Source organism: Phaethon aethereus, assembly GCF_964289735.1.
Source record: "Phaethon aethereus genome assembly, chromosome: 3".
Taxonomy (NCBI): domain Eukaryota; kingdom Metazoa; phylum Chordata; class Aves; order Phaethontiformes; family Phaethontidae; genus Phaethon; species Phaethon aethereus.
In genome coordinates this window covers 65,805,936-65,821,344 of record NC_138576.1, presented here as the reverse complement: position 1 = coordinate 65,821,344, position 15,409 = coordinate 65,805,936, and the positions used below count along the sequence as shown (strand labels likewise).

Genomic DNA, 15,409 nt, shown 5'->3' with positions numbered 1-15,409 from the left:
CTCCCCAGTATACTGGTTTGTCACATGGCTGCATCCTAAACAGCATCTGTGAAATGACCCATCTGAAAACAAAACAAACAGCTACGCTGATCCAATAGTTTGTATTTCTGTAAAAGAAACTTATTTTAAAAAACCCCACAACTCTGAAATATTTATTAAGGAAAGCTATCATTTCACAAAATTTGAACTCTCTGTAACACCTATGAGTAAAACTGTTTTTTGTAAGGTGCTAATAATTTATGTCTCTATGCTAACAGGTTTTGTTAATGAAAAATAATATTCACATGTACAGATATATTATCAGGGCTGATGTTCTGTCTGCATACAAACAGTGAAGGAACATTGTTAGAGTTAGGATCAGAATAGAGAAATATTGGGTTGTTTTCAAAGATAAGACATTATTGTTGAGTCCTTTATACAGACATGCATGTCAGTTAACCTGCCAGGAGAAACATAATTGTTGTGGTTCATGGGTCTGATCCAGCTCCAATTAAAGTCAGTCCGTGTACAGATCCCGCTCACTTCAGTAGTGGTTGCTTCAGGTGCTGCAAAAAAGATTCAATTTTGTATCCCTACACTCAAAGCTCATGATAGGGGCTTAAGGATAGCCTCATATTTTATAGGTAAAAGTGGCCTGTGCTTCCTTGTCTACATGTTTATGCTTTTGGTATCCGTGACCAAATGAGAATGAAAGCACAGTGGTTCAAGTTTGGAAAAATCACTGAGAACTATCCATTTCCTTTCCTCTTCCTTTCTCTCTCTCTCTCTCTCTCTTACGCAGTTTCCCCTTTTCAGCACCTGTGGTTTTCTCTCTTATGTAAGACAAAGTGGTTAGTACTGTTTTTTTCTTTTTTTTTTTTTTGTTAATAAAAGTGACATTTGCAACAAATAGTAAATCTACAAAGAATCAGGTAAGTAAAAAACCCCAGAGCTTCAAAGAAGATGAAACACAGCAAAAGCTTCATAAATGAACACCACATTTGGATCTCTCTATTTTTAAAATAGCCTTCACCTCCCTCACACCAAAATAAACACAAACAAACAAACAAAAGCCCATCTCCCACACAGAGTCTATTCGTATATCAGTACATCTAAAAAGAGAAAACAGACGTTTGTATTAACCTTCCTAGGTGGGAGCACATACTGCTGAAAGATTGCAAAAGAAAAACAACTCCCAGCATTTCAAAGTTAATTTTACGAATGCTCTTATACCGGCTCCCTGCAAGGAAACATGGAAATTTGCTGTTTATTCTTTGAAGAATGTTAAGATAGGGGCATCTTTTCCAGAAATCTCCCAGCTTCTTCTTCATGATTGTAAGTATACTTAAACAAACACAGACATAAGAAAGCATGTCAAAATTCGCTGCCCACCTCACCCCTGAATTTATACTGCTGTTTGAAAACCTTTGGTTATTTTTGATTTAGTCCCTCAGACGTATAGTATGTTCCATACTTATATAAATATCACATTTCAGGCTGGCAAACGATGTCTTACAATATCTAACAATATTCACCAGTCCTAGTCTTATGAAATTGGGAAAATGGCTAATGTTCCCCGGAGTCCACTAACATCCCACAGGATGCATTGTGATGATGGATGAACTTTGAAAACTTTGCAAGTAAGATTCAGATAACTGTATACAAGTTCATAGCCTTTTCTGAATTCCCTTAACCCCTGCAACCCACAGAACTGGCTGAAAACCATGCTGCAACAGTCAGCCTCGGAGATTTTTCACTGCTACCACTGCAGCTGTGTGAAATACCAGGAGAAAAAGCTTCTGCTGCAGTTTCATTTCTGATGCCAGCAAAAGCTCATAGGTACACATCAATGGGATGAAAAATAAGCTGTTACCAAACTGCTCAGAGCATCTGAAAAAGACTTAGTTGGATCCTGGAGATGTGAAGTGGCACAGAAATGCAGCAGGGACTCATTTTTGCTCATGCAAAAAAATAGAGGTTTTTGGGAATTTTTGCTGTTAGCAAATGTTTTCCATGAACAAGAAGTAAGGAATGACTTCAGGATTTAATCTTTAGGATTAAACTGAGACTTTGCCACCACTGCTGTGAATTCCTGCCAGAGCTGGAAAAGCTTCTCCTGTCCTTTTCCTGGCCTGGCTTATTTGCCTTTCTGGTTTGGGTTTGTTCCGCCTGCTTGTATATTGGGGCTGGTACTGAGAGATGAGGCCAAGAGTCTCTCCAGTCCCAATCCATTTGCAAACTAGTCCCAAAGCAGCCGCTCATTCTCTCCCAAAAGTTTCTAAGTTGTCTACAGAGTCAGTAGTGGATCCATCAGAGAGCAGGAATGGGAATTTGTCATTAGATGCTGACTATTCTACTTCCTAATCTCAACCAGTCAGAAAGCAGAGAGAGGAGGAAGAATAACCCTGGACGTATCTGCTCTGCGTATGCAGACCTATTGCACACGTGTAGAACACCATGTATGTCTGTTGGGGAATCTGAGAGAGAAATAGGGCATCTCTTCTAAAGACTGGCTAAACAGCCTCTAGAAGCTGCTGCTTACGAGCAGCCCTAGCCGTATTCATAGGAGTCAGGTCAGGAAGAAGATACCAGTTTTCTGTTCCCACTTTAGAGAAGTGAGAGTATCAATGGTGAACTGTAAAGACCAAGCATATTATCCCATTAGGAAGAGCAGTGAACTCAAACAGGAGAGCTGCCTCTGAACTTCATTTCTTGAAATCTATGATGAGGTTGGATTCATAGTCCTGACATATATTTGATGCTCATTAAAGTTCCAAGATTTCACCCGCTAAAAATATGATAAATCGTATTCTTGGCTCTAAATGATCCCTGAGCCTGGGATATTTTACATCTCAGTTTGTGCTTTATGGTTAGGGCTACTACAGCACTGGTGGGACTGGCTCTGCTATATGTGGTCCGGGATGTTGGGCTGGTGAGTTTACAGAGCTGAAAATAATGCCACTGGTTTTCACTTCCCCTGAAGTGAGAGAGGATTTGTTGTTGAAAATCTTAAAACACTGCTGTGTTTGGAAGTGGTCAGACCTAACAAAGAAGTGGGTAAATACATGTAAAATTCACCCCTCCAAATCTTCATTATACCTTCATATCTATCGAACCACTGAATTCTGAACTAGACTGTGAGGTTTTTTCCTGTGTTTTTTTTTCTCTTTCTGGAGAAGAGGAAAATATAGTTACTTTCAGTTAATAATATTTTCAGTAATATGTTTCCACATAGGATTGCACCCTGCAATTCATTATACATGTGATAAATTATTTATATTTATATAAGAAAATAAATTAATAAATTATCTACTCTCAAGTCCCCTTTTTGAGATCAGATGCACGTTATGATGTTGCGTCTGTTACAGAAGCTGAAACGTAGTAAAGTAGAATGGGACTTACAAGTCCCCCATGGAAAAAGAGACTGAATGAAATCGCAGCTGAAAGTGGAGCTTAAAAAAACAAAGAGAAAAAAGAGAGAGGTGCTGTTAGAGAATAAGGATGAAATGAGATGGAAGAAATGTGACATGAACCCAGGTCCTTTGATGAGATAAGTAAATTGGAGAGCTTGAAGCCAGCCTGGTTGGCTATGATGGCCCAGTACCACCTGTCGGAAAAAGGAAATACCATATTACCCAGGCACCATCCTCCACTGTGAACGGCTTTGCTGGAGGAGGGTGCTCTCAGGCAGGACGGCCTCTTTGCAAGATACTATGAGGAGCACACAGGAAAATAGGAAGACTTCTGGAAGGAGCCCTGTGCCAAAACAGTGTAAGTAAAACTGCAGAAAAGTAGGGCACAACTGGCAGAAAAAAAGTTCATGCAGAGAGCAGACGGAAAATCTACTCTAGTCAGTTGTACTAATGCAGCAATGCATCTCATATTACTTCTCCGATATTACGTGATCATTCGCAGGTTGGATTTCCATTTCTAGCATGCCTGGGCTCACACCACCTGCATCTGAGGATTTGAGATAATGTAGCAATAAACAGGGTGTATATACCCCAGACAGAATATGCCCTTATTTTTTTCTTTTTTTTTATATGTTATGAAGAAAACTTTATCTATGAAAAAAATGTTTTTGAAGTCATTCTATTCAACTTCTATCTGTACGGTAAATTAAATCATTACACGTTTTAAGAAAAAGAGATGCAAATCATGTAATTGAAATAAATAGGGCTAAATTCTTACCTATGACAAAATTCAGCAAGTAAAGATCTGAAAGTGTTTGTCATGAGAATTGCAGTAAGTGGCATGTTAATTTTCTAATTAAATGCATATAATTGACATTTAACTATTTTAATAATTTTAGAGTGTTTACTGTTTTAAAAATATAATAAGAGTTTTTCTGGCATGAAATTTGAACATGCACAATTTTGACCTTTTAAAGCTGCAGACATCCAAGTTTGAAAAAACAGCTTAGTCACAAGGTTATTGGAGTAGGAACCGTATTTATAGGATCCTTCACTCTGTTCTGCATGTCCTGAGTACAGTGTTCAACATATATGTCTCTTCCAATATTGCAATAATCAATGAGGTGCTTGATGTGCATGATCAGGCAAACAAGACAATAAAGATTGCATAATTTTCTTTTTGCAGGAGGTGACAGGGATTATTATACCTCCAAATAGAGGAGATGTGTTAACTGCACATTGATTGCATGCCAAATATTTTTTAAGAATCCATCTGATTTCTTTTTTTTAAAGTAACTTTAAGTTAATATGCTTTGCTCTTACCCATAGTAGAAGGAAGTGGATTCTACATAACAACATTGTTTGGTAAAAGAGTTTTTTCTTTCCTTTTTTTTTTCCAGAGTACTTCTTATAATTTCTCATTCCTTTAGAAATCAGAGCTAAAAGGTATACTCATAGACACAACTGATTAAAAGAATTTAAGGCAAACACCTTCTATGGTTCTATGAAAAAACAGATGATCTCAGAGGCAAAAAAATGCTACTGTTGTTCATATTTCTGTTTTCCTGTTATGTTCCTTCCTCCATCACCTTTAAAAAGTACTTGAATGAAGTCCTCTAGTATGTAAAAGAATCATTCTGGTTGCCCGAGGATTTATAGATGTAAAGTCTGTTAGTGTGAAAAGCAACAGTACTTCTTAGTCTTAGCAATCTTTTATAAAAACAACTGGCCACTCATATAAATAGCTGAAAATGAAGGGCAATATTTCACGAGGAGTCAGGCCACATGCTCTTTGTCTTCAGCCTGCCTGGGAGGAGATTTAAGGTGGATTCATCCTGAATGCTGATGAAATATCAGAGCATAGGAGCAGTAGGATTTCCAATGCCTTGTTACACTTGTTGCATTTCCAGTTCTGTCTCTCCTCTCTGACAGGGACAAAAGAAAGTACAGGAACTACCAGAGCAGACTGACATATATAATCTGTCCTGCCTGCAGCCTTTTCACAAGCACCTCCCCCAAAATGGAAGCCTGGTAATAATATCTGCTAGTGATTAAATCAATGTTTATGTAAAACAAGGAAGTTCCCTACCAATACTCTGCGTAATCTTGAGATGCACTTAAATGTCAAACACTTCTGAATTTTGCTGAATATTTACCCACGGCCTTTGTTGGCTTAGCAAAGGAAATTAAGCCATTGTTTTTCATTTGTTTAGAGACAAAAGCTTCTTTTCTCTATATCACGCCTTATTTTAAATTTAACAGGCCTGCATTTGATCAATTTTCTCTGGAGTGAATGATTGCAAAAATCTCCCCCCATTCATATGACCTTGAATTGCCAACTTGGAATTCTTTAAGGACTTTGCTTAGCCTTTCTTACATGAAGGTATGTGTATAATGAATACAACTTGAGAATTGCATATATAAACAATCCCATTCGTAGCAAATACCACTAGAATCCTTCAGCTGATGAAATTGGCCAAGATCTATAAAAATTGTGATTGTTTACGTATTGCCTCCCTGGGCCTTATTAACAGTTCCTGTAATGATTATAGATAAAACCTTATACTTAGCTGAAAATTTAGGCCTACCTTTGGCAAGTTGTGTTCCACTAAATTGGGCTGCAAAAAGTACACTTATCTTGAACTGGTATGTATTGTATGTATGCCCACCCATTTATAAACGTGGTGTAATCACAGCATACTGCCAATTGCTTTTAAAATACTACTACAGCCAGAATGCTACATTTGCTGCTCTTCAAATTACTACTATTACATTGCAGCTATACCATATTTCATGGGTCGAGTCTCCAGCTTCCCTATTTAGTATCAGAATTGAGGCATACTTAAACTGAAAATTCAGGTTCTACTAACATCTGGATGATTTTCTGCAGAGCAGAATAGCTATGTCTGGGCAGACTTGTTCTGAGAGTGCCTCTCTTTCCAAGCTTTCCCAGTGAAAGAGAAGGTTTCTCTTCCCTCCAGGAAGTTAAAACACGTTGCTCAAATAACCGTTTAACACTATCACTGTCAATCTCCAGCAGCACCTTGGTAATGTATTTCATTCTGGAATTTACCATGCTGTAGACCCTCAGCTACTGTTCAGGCTGAACAGAAGACACAGCAAAATAAGTAATTACAACTAAATTGAGCAATAATTCCCAACCAACCATCGTTGCCAGTAGTCAGCGACTTGTTTGTGGCCTAAATAGCCCGAGGTGAACCTTTAGGCAGTTCATTTTCTCACAAACCTGTGATTTACTATGGTTAAGAGTGGTTTGAAATGGATTAATGTTGCTGGAAAATGGATATAGCAGTTTAACTGCTTTGTTTGCTTCTACAGTTAAGGAAAAAAACGTTTAACAGTGTGTGACTTCATTAGGGAGGCGCCAGTAGCCCTGACCCCCCTGAGGATCTGTCAGTGTTTCAATATGGCATCTCTACTTTTAAGTGTTCATAACATGGGCACTGGGAGCCAAATCTCAAATTACTAAGCAATAAAAATGTTGGGTTTTAATAAGCAATAAGTCACAGTTGAGTGTGCGTTAACAGGCAAGGCACAACTTGTAGGCATGTTCCAAAGGGTGCCATCATCCAAGAAATGTTAGAGAGCAGACTAATTTTTTACTCTCATGGGGTGAATCTGTATTACAGCTCATTTTCTAGTTTACATTTAAAAGAATGTAAAACATCTGTAGATTACGTAATGGATCCTCCCACCACAAAACCAGCTCTAAGTAGGAGGGAAGATGGGAGGAAAATATCAATACTAGGGAAAAGGCAAATTCATTGTCTCTATTTATTGTTGCTCTGATGTGAAACATCAAAGTTCTCTGTATTTAAACATTTTCTGGACCACATAATTGCCTTTCCTCCTCCTCTGAGTTGCAGAGCTGGGCTGTTCTCCTAGCTGCTTTCTATGGTCACTGCCATTTTAACTCTCACTTTGTTTTGAAATCTAATGGGAGGAAAATATAGGATCAATTTGTGAAAATTTAGGTCTCAACTTCAACTATATACTTTTCTCACATATTTCCCACTGATCTACTCAATCAAAGGAAGAGTCAAAGCCTCAGAAGTACCAACTGACACACCACTCTTTCCAAGAAGCAAATCAAAGGTCTGTGGGAGAATGAATCTCCTGAAGAGTCCCCTCAGGCTGTTCAGAGCAACACGGGGGGAATTTTGGCACCTGCTTATTTGTGTATGCCCACCACATACCGTGTTCTTTGCATACAAAAGCACAGTCTCAGGAAGGACAAGAAGACTGAGTGCTGGTAAAGTGACACAGGCATTGGGTTCCTCCAGCCTAATAAGATGGTCTCCCTGGCCACTTTCTGAGCGGTATCAAGTGCCGCTGGCCACCTACTTCTCAAGAGCTGGGAGTTCTTGGTTCCCTAAAACATTGGCATGCACTGAAGCAATCCTGTTTCACCCTTCCCAGGACTTCATTTTTAAGGAATGGGAGTTGGTGAGAACAACCCATGCCAAAAGTATACCAACAACTAGGTAATGTGTTCACGAGTCCATTGCTTTCACTCACCTTCTGGCATAGACGCAGACTTAGGTAACAGAACTAGCACTGGACCAACAAACCAGGCAGGAGAGAGTTAGAAGTCATCAAACAAACCTCAGAACATACACGTGGAAGGTCTGGTCAAGCGGACAGCCTCAGCAGAAGTGAAAATAGAGCACCTAGAGGCAGAAGGCAGGAAACTACTTTTCCCTAGTCCCTCACGTGTGCACCACACACTGCCTGGGGTATGAAGGTAGTAGGGTCCCATGGGTAGCTATACAATGACTGCAGAATTGGTCATCCCATTAAAAACGAGCTTTTCCCTTTCTCTTTTCTCGCACCCTTTCTCTCCTTGATCTTTCCCTAAGGTAACTTGTTTAAGGTAAGGTGTTTGAAGTCTGCCATCCATGAGGAACTCTGCAAATAAAACTTTGTGTGAACAAACCCCTTTCTGCAACACTGTGCTGTCACACAATGCCCTAAGGAAACCTGGGCCCAACTGCTGTGCAAAGATGATGCAACCAAAGAATGGCCTCAAGCCTTGTTTTCATCAGCTGTGTAGCCGATTTCAATGTGTCACGACATGCAATCCTTGCTTCAGAATGTACCTCCTGAGCTTATCACCAACCACTTACAGCTTTACTCCAAAATTTGAGTCTGGTTATCCTTCTCAAACATTTTGAGCTCTCCTGCCTCGTACTTACTTTTAAACTCTTTTGCCACCGTAAGCAATCTTAATATGTAAGTACTATCTTCAATCTTCCTGTATCAATGGCCAGATAGAAAATTTTATGGGCATCTGTCCAGCATATTACCAAACACATACTGTAAAAATGGGCATCTATGGTGCTATTTTAGCCTGTTAACACATGCTTCTACAGTCATAACTATCAATTAGAAGTACTCTTATATGAGCGCAGTTTAGAAAATGAAATCAAACAAAAAACTAAGTAACATTAGCACTGCAAAAATGACTTTCAGAACTTCAAGTACAGCCAGCATACACCATATTTCTACATGTAGAACATATGAAGCTAAAAAACAGCAAGTGTTGTTTTGACAGGAAACATTTGTATTCCAAAAATTGTCATATTAGACATTGGGGAAGAGCATTTTCTGCATTAAAAGAAAGTGTCATCAATACACTAACATATCTTTTTGACAACTTTCAAAGTGGGATTAATAACATATCTGGAGCCATACAAATGCCATTATTGTCAGGAAACATTTAGATGCTACTTCAATAATCACTATGAATGTATTTAAGATACAGGGAAATCCTTGGTTTTGGGATATATTAATTTCCAAGGTTGCAGTCTTTTGGAGCCATGCTAAAAAGACTAATTTTCTCCCTGAAAATAATTCCCAGAAGCAGAGACTTTCTTTTAGAGTCTTTTTTAAATTTTTTTTTTTTTAATGTGTGAAAGCATCATTTCAAGACAGGTGTATTGCTGGCAAATGCTGCACAAAGCTGCTCTTTTCTCTCACTTCTCAACAGATTCTGATTATAATCTCTAAGCCAAGACTACACCTATGCCTATCCTTGAGATGGTAAAAGAAAAGGACAAAGCTCCTGCAAATGTTTTTTACTTGTGGTAAAACTCATCATAAGAGTTTACACAGGGAATTGCCCATATAGCTTCCTCCTTCTCTTGCAGGCCCAAGGTCTTCCCAAGTGATGTGCATCTTGATTCCCCATACAAAAACTGTAAAAACATTTCATTCAGAAGAGGCTTTTTTTTAGATGGCAGAAGCAACTGGAATAAAAACCAGCAAACTGACTCCATGGGAACAAAACGTCCCCTAGGTCTGCACTCAAAGTCTTTTTGAGCCATCAGTCACCAGTTTAGAGAAAATAAAGCCATCATAGTTTCACAGCTATCTGCGACTGTCATAATCCTGTTTTGCGAACAGGTATTCAAACAAGTCTGGAATGATACTATAGAGTTCACTTCCATGTGTAATCCTGAGATGCTGAGCGTATCGGAGGGTAAAAGACCTTGTAAGTCACCCCACTGCAAACAATTTACCTGCCACACTTCATTTTCTTAATCAGTTTTCATCACTAAGAAACGTGAAAGTATTTTAGACTTGATTGTGAAGAACTATTTTTGCAGAAAAAATAAGATCATATACCTCACACTTTAAAGAGCTACAACATAAAGTAGAGCACATTATATGAGAAAGGTCATATTTAGTAAAAAGCAAGGTACAAATTAATTTCATAGAATGCCTCTGTACTGAACCAGCTTTCTTTGTCATAGAAACAAGAAAAAGGAAATAGTTACTATTCTTTGAGGCATTGTTAAGAAGAGACAACACCTACTATTTATGTGAGCTAAATGAAGGTTAGAAAAGGATTTTGTTGAATGTGACTCCCTCCCTTCATCTGGATTTACCTTCTGAAGGTAAATTCTCTTGAACAGAACAGACATACCCTCTTGTTGTATGCAGTAAACCTCAAGTATTTTGCAAAAATGGCAAGGCCATGCATCCTGTTACTCCCTATTCAACTAGATACTGCTTTTCGGGAGGGGAACTGACAACTGTACTTCAGCTGTAGAAGAAAAAAACGTTAACCTGTTAACCTCTTGTCGTTATGGGAATAATCTTACATCGCCTTTTGGCCTGGTTTTGCTCATATCTTACACTTTTAGCAGCCAAAGTCAACACAGTGAACATATTGCTGGTGCAGTTTCTACCATATTTCTCTTACCCATCTGTACAAAACCAGACAATGCCTTTGATTTTTAGTGTTAACCAATTTGATTCTGACTAATATGCATGACATCATTTCTATTCAGTCTCTGTTACCAACCTCATCACTATACATCTGAATTCGTTGTAGTAGGCATATTAAATAATGTGACTAGTATCTGCCATATATAGTTTGTTCTTTACCTGGTCCCCCACGGGGAAAACTGAGTGTACATAGTAACATTTTCTTTTCAAAAGATTTTTTTTTTGATGTGTTTTTGTCTTGTGCTATTTAAGTCTGACTGTTATTACGTACTTATGTTAAAGGTGGGATTGAAAAACAACTCCTAAGATCTATTGTTTTTCAATTTTTTCTTGAATTCCCAATTTGTACATGATAGGCTTCAAGAAGAATCATTCTCCCTGTACACTTTCAGACAATTACTAAGGTACTGAATGTCCTACCTAGTTATTTCTTTAAATTAAATCTCTGTTTTGGTAGAACATCTGTTTTATAAAACTCCCAAACGATTAACATCTACATCATATTTATAACTATGGTGGACTTTTTTGAATCTTCTCTGAGGGAACTGACCTCTAGATTTTTAAGTTCATAAAGGACAAGAGATGGAAATTTCTAGAGATTGATTTACCCCACTGATTACAGAGAAAGCCTGGATGCCTGGCTCTTCATCAATTAAAGTTAGAAGTATTTAGCTGACTCTAAGTGTAAACATCTACTGTACATTTGGACTCTAAAGTCAGTGTTAATCCTGAATGTTAGAGGCTGGATTTGAACAACAGAAGAAATGTTCTCCCATTTGCCACATGACGGCAAGGTGGCTGGCAGGTAAGCAGAAATGAGGGAATTGCAAATGTTCTCACCAGGACATGTGGGATATCCAGAACGTTTGGTTATAGAGGCCAGCCTGGACTGTTTAACAACTCTAGATTCATTGCATTTTTTGTGAAGGAATTAAAAAGATGTTTTTAATACCGCTTTGGTCATAGTTGTTAGGACTAATTGACCACTTGGGAAGAGTACAAGATGAATAGAACAGTACAGCTGTGAGGCTCACAAACAACTAAAAGAAAAGATGCCACTTTCTTCACAGTAAACAGAACACCTTTTCTGAAGCTATGGTAAATCCTGTTATTTCCTCAGTTTTAAAGAAATGACAAAACAGTAGGGAAAATAATGTTTCCAGATTTCCTATTTTATTTTATGATATACTTTTGTATATAACATAATGCTTATAATGAAGTAGAAAAATACAGTTATAATTTGTTGGAGGTAAAGGTTGCTGAGTGAATTATACTTTGTGTGAAGCAGTGGTACCTTTAGAAGTTACAGAATCATAGAATCACTAAGGTTGGAAAGGACCTTCAAGATCATCAAGTCCAACCATTAATCCAGCGCCACCACGTCCCCTAAACCATGTCCTGAAGCGCCACATCCACACCTTTTTTGAACACTTCCAGAGATGGCGACTCCACCACCTCCCTGGGCAGCCTGTTCCAATGCTTGACCACTCTCTCCGTGAAGAAATTTTTCTTAATATCCAATCTAAACCTCCCCTGGCGCAACTTGAGGCCATTTCATCTTGTCCTATCACTAGTTACTTGGGAGAAGAGGCCAACACCCTTGTCGCCACAACCCCCTTTCAGGTAGTTGTAGAGAGCGATAAGGTCTCCCCTCACTCCAGACTAAACAACCCCAGGTCCCTCAGCCGCTCCTCATAAGACTTGTGCTCCAGACCCCTCACCAGCTTCGTTGCCCTTCTCTGGACACGCTCCAGCACCTCAGCATCCTTCTTGTAGTGAGGGGCCCAAAACTGAACACAGTATTCGAGGTGCGGCCTCACCAGTGCCGAGTACAGGGGCACGATCACTTCCCTAAAGAGATTTTAAGTTGTGTAAGTTCTAAGTTGTGCAGTGCAGTGATCGAGAGAAAGGAGCAGAAGCACTTTCCTCCTCAGAATCTGAAAACCTGTCTTATTAAAAATTCTCTTTAAAACATTAGTACATTATTATGGTGTCTCTAGTATTTACATACGGCACTTGTCATTCTTCACAAACAAGGCATGGTTTCCCATATATTACAATTTACCTGAGCCACATGACTCTGATAAAACTGCACATACTACAAGTGGTACATCCATATCATTTTACAAAGAAAGAACAATGATTTTTTTTTACAGCAACAATTAGAAACTTTGTTTAAAATTATTCTCCTGGCATTTCCAAAAATTATTTTGAAACAGAATTTACATAATACCTAAATAAGGAAGTTATATCTAATTATCTTGGTTGACTTTATTTTAAAACTGAAAGCTACTGTTCTTTTTATGCCACATGACCCTAATTAATAACCCAGGCGAAAATACTGTTCAGTGTAAACAAGTTTTTCAGTGGAAATGTGCTAGGTTCCAATTAAAAGAGGTTTTGAAGTACCTCCTGTTTATATGAAAACACATGAAATTTGCATTTGGATCTAAACTCTTGTTGCTCAGACACATCTGTATTATGGATGCAGATGCATTTCTATTACTTGAATGCTGGAAATGCAATGCTAACCTACCGACTGAAGCGACTGCAGCAGATCTCATGCTGAGACTGAAACAAACAATGCAATAAGTTTTTAACACGTCTCTGCACGTGGAAAACATTTGGTGGCTCTGTGATTTTTTTTTTTTTTTAGTTCTTTCCATTGTTATGATAGTTATTTTTTACAATATTATTTAACATTACCCTTGAGGCAGGCTAAGTTTTGCAGTTAGATACTGTACAGATGGGAAATGGAGGAAAGGACTGATTACACAAACTCGCTAAAGGTCGCCAACCCACTGAAAGAGCAGGGAGTAACATTCCAGTTGCCTCTAATTCTGTGTACTATTTCTTACATTAACAGTAGGACTACATTTATCTTGTTGAGTAATGGATGAGTAAATACAGGAACTAATAGTGCAGACTGATGAGCACTCTCACCTCATAAAGTCAACTGAGAAACTTAGGCCAGAAAAATCAGCTTTGAGGGGGGCTATTTTGAAAACAAGTGTCACAGTAGATCAGAAAAACTGTAAAGATTTTATTTCTGAAAGGCACCTCGGTGACTGAAGACCACAGTTATTAATTCAGCCCTGTGCTTGTTGACCATTTTTCCTTATGATGCTGCATGTAAGTAAATCCAGCACATACAGGTGAGCATACAAGAGGTTCTATTTGTCTCTGATCTGCAGAAGGAGCCAAGACACTGGCTGGTACAACAGCAATTCCTTAGCTAAAGCTGATCACGACCCGCCCCCCCCCCCGCAGCTGGAAGCCTCTGGATGAATCCCCGGAGTGTCAGTGGGCACCACACATCGACAGCAACAGGAACCGCGAGGACGCGTCTAAAGGAGAGGGCGAGCGTTGCCAGCTCTGCATGTCAGATGGTCTGTTCTGTGTTTAGTATTGACACATTCATCTTGCATGAAGCTGGTTGGGTTTGTACAAAAATGTGAATGAGGACAGAGATGAAAACTGCCTCCTCAGGACTTCGCTTCAAGGGGAAACATAGAAAGGTTTATCCTAATGAAGTGTCTGTTTCAGAATAATCAGACTTGGTAAAAAATCATAAAACTGAAACCAAAGAGATTCTAATTTTGAAAACAATCACCAAACAAAAACTCCTTAAGTTAAAAAAATCCCTAAATAAGACTAATCTTCCCATTTCGATGTACAGTAATCCAAGAGAAGGATAAAAAAGTTATTGTGTGGGTTTTTCAATTTTTTTTTTTGTGTTCAGTGTGGTATTTCACAACCGACTGAGGCCTCCTTCCTCAGTACATTGGGAAACATCCATTGCAGTATTAGATTCTGTAAATGAAAAAAAAAAATAGTTTGCAAGAAATCTAATTCTTGTAAAATAAGAATTTGGCTCTTTGAGTAGCTCAGCTTCCAGCCATTGCTAAATTAAACTCCAGGTGACAGACAGCCCTCTCTGGACACTGGAAATCATGCTCCAGCTGAACTAGGAGGTCTCCTGACACTGGGCTAGTGCTGCTTAGAATTTCCAGTTTCCACAGACGTTTATTGCCCCTGGGACTGGTGTGGGCAACACTCAGCATCCCCCATGGCTGCCACCTGATTTATCTGCACATCAACCCAGATCCTAAGCAAGACTTAACCCTGCTTTTCTGTAGAGCAGAAAGGCAGCTCTCCTCTCTTTGACTAGCTCCTAAACCACCATCATTGAATAAAACTACTGTCTTATATTGTTTTAACCACATGTAAGTTAAATAACAGGTCCTGTTCATCACTGAATGTCAACAAAAAAGTTGAAGCCATCACACGTCAGTGGCATTCTGGACATTGTTGTAATGACATAACCCCTCACTCAAGGCTGCCTGTTCACCTCTACCAGACACTAGCTGTTTAGCTACTATTGAACTGCTGTGGTGGTGCTCACTAACAGCAGCATCTTTAAATGTGACATGGGCCAGCCTTGTTAGTATTTTGAAGTATATTGTTTTTTCCCATGAGATAAAACTCTGTCCTAAGTCCACCTCCCTTCTCAATACGGAGATTCGACATTGCTTGATAGCACATTTATTTTTACCTGAAGACTATGTAGAAGGGATTAAAAAAGCCTATTGTAATAACACAGAAGCCTGGAAAAAGATTAAAAATGTGTCTTTCCCATGGAAAGGATGTTAATCCAGTATCAAAAAGGCTGTGATATCTTTGGAAGTTTACGGATGTTCACCTTACAATGGTGTGATAACTATGAAGGGTCTGACTGGAACCAAACAAAGCTGAAATCAATG

The 15,409-nt window shown here is 38.8% G+C and overlaps 1 protein-coding gene across 1 annotated transcript in view; it reads right to left on the bottom strand.

Moving 5' to 3' along the window:
* Nucleotides 1-15,409, bottom strand: part of PDE7B (phosphodiesterase 7B) — a 177,307-nt gene that overhangs the window by 116,293 nt on the left and 45,605 nt on the right. The gene's annotated exons all lie outside the window — the stretch shown is intronic.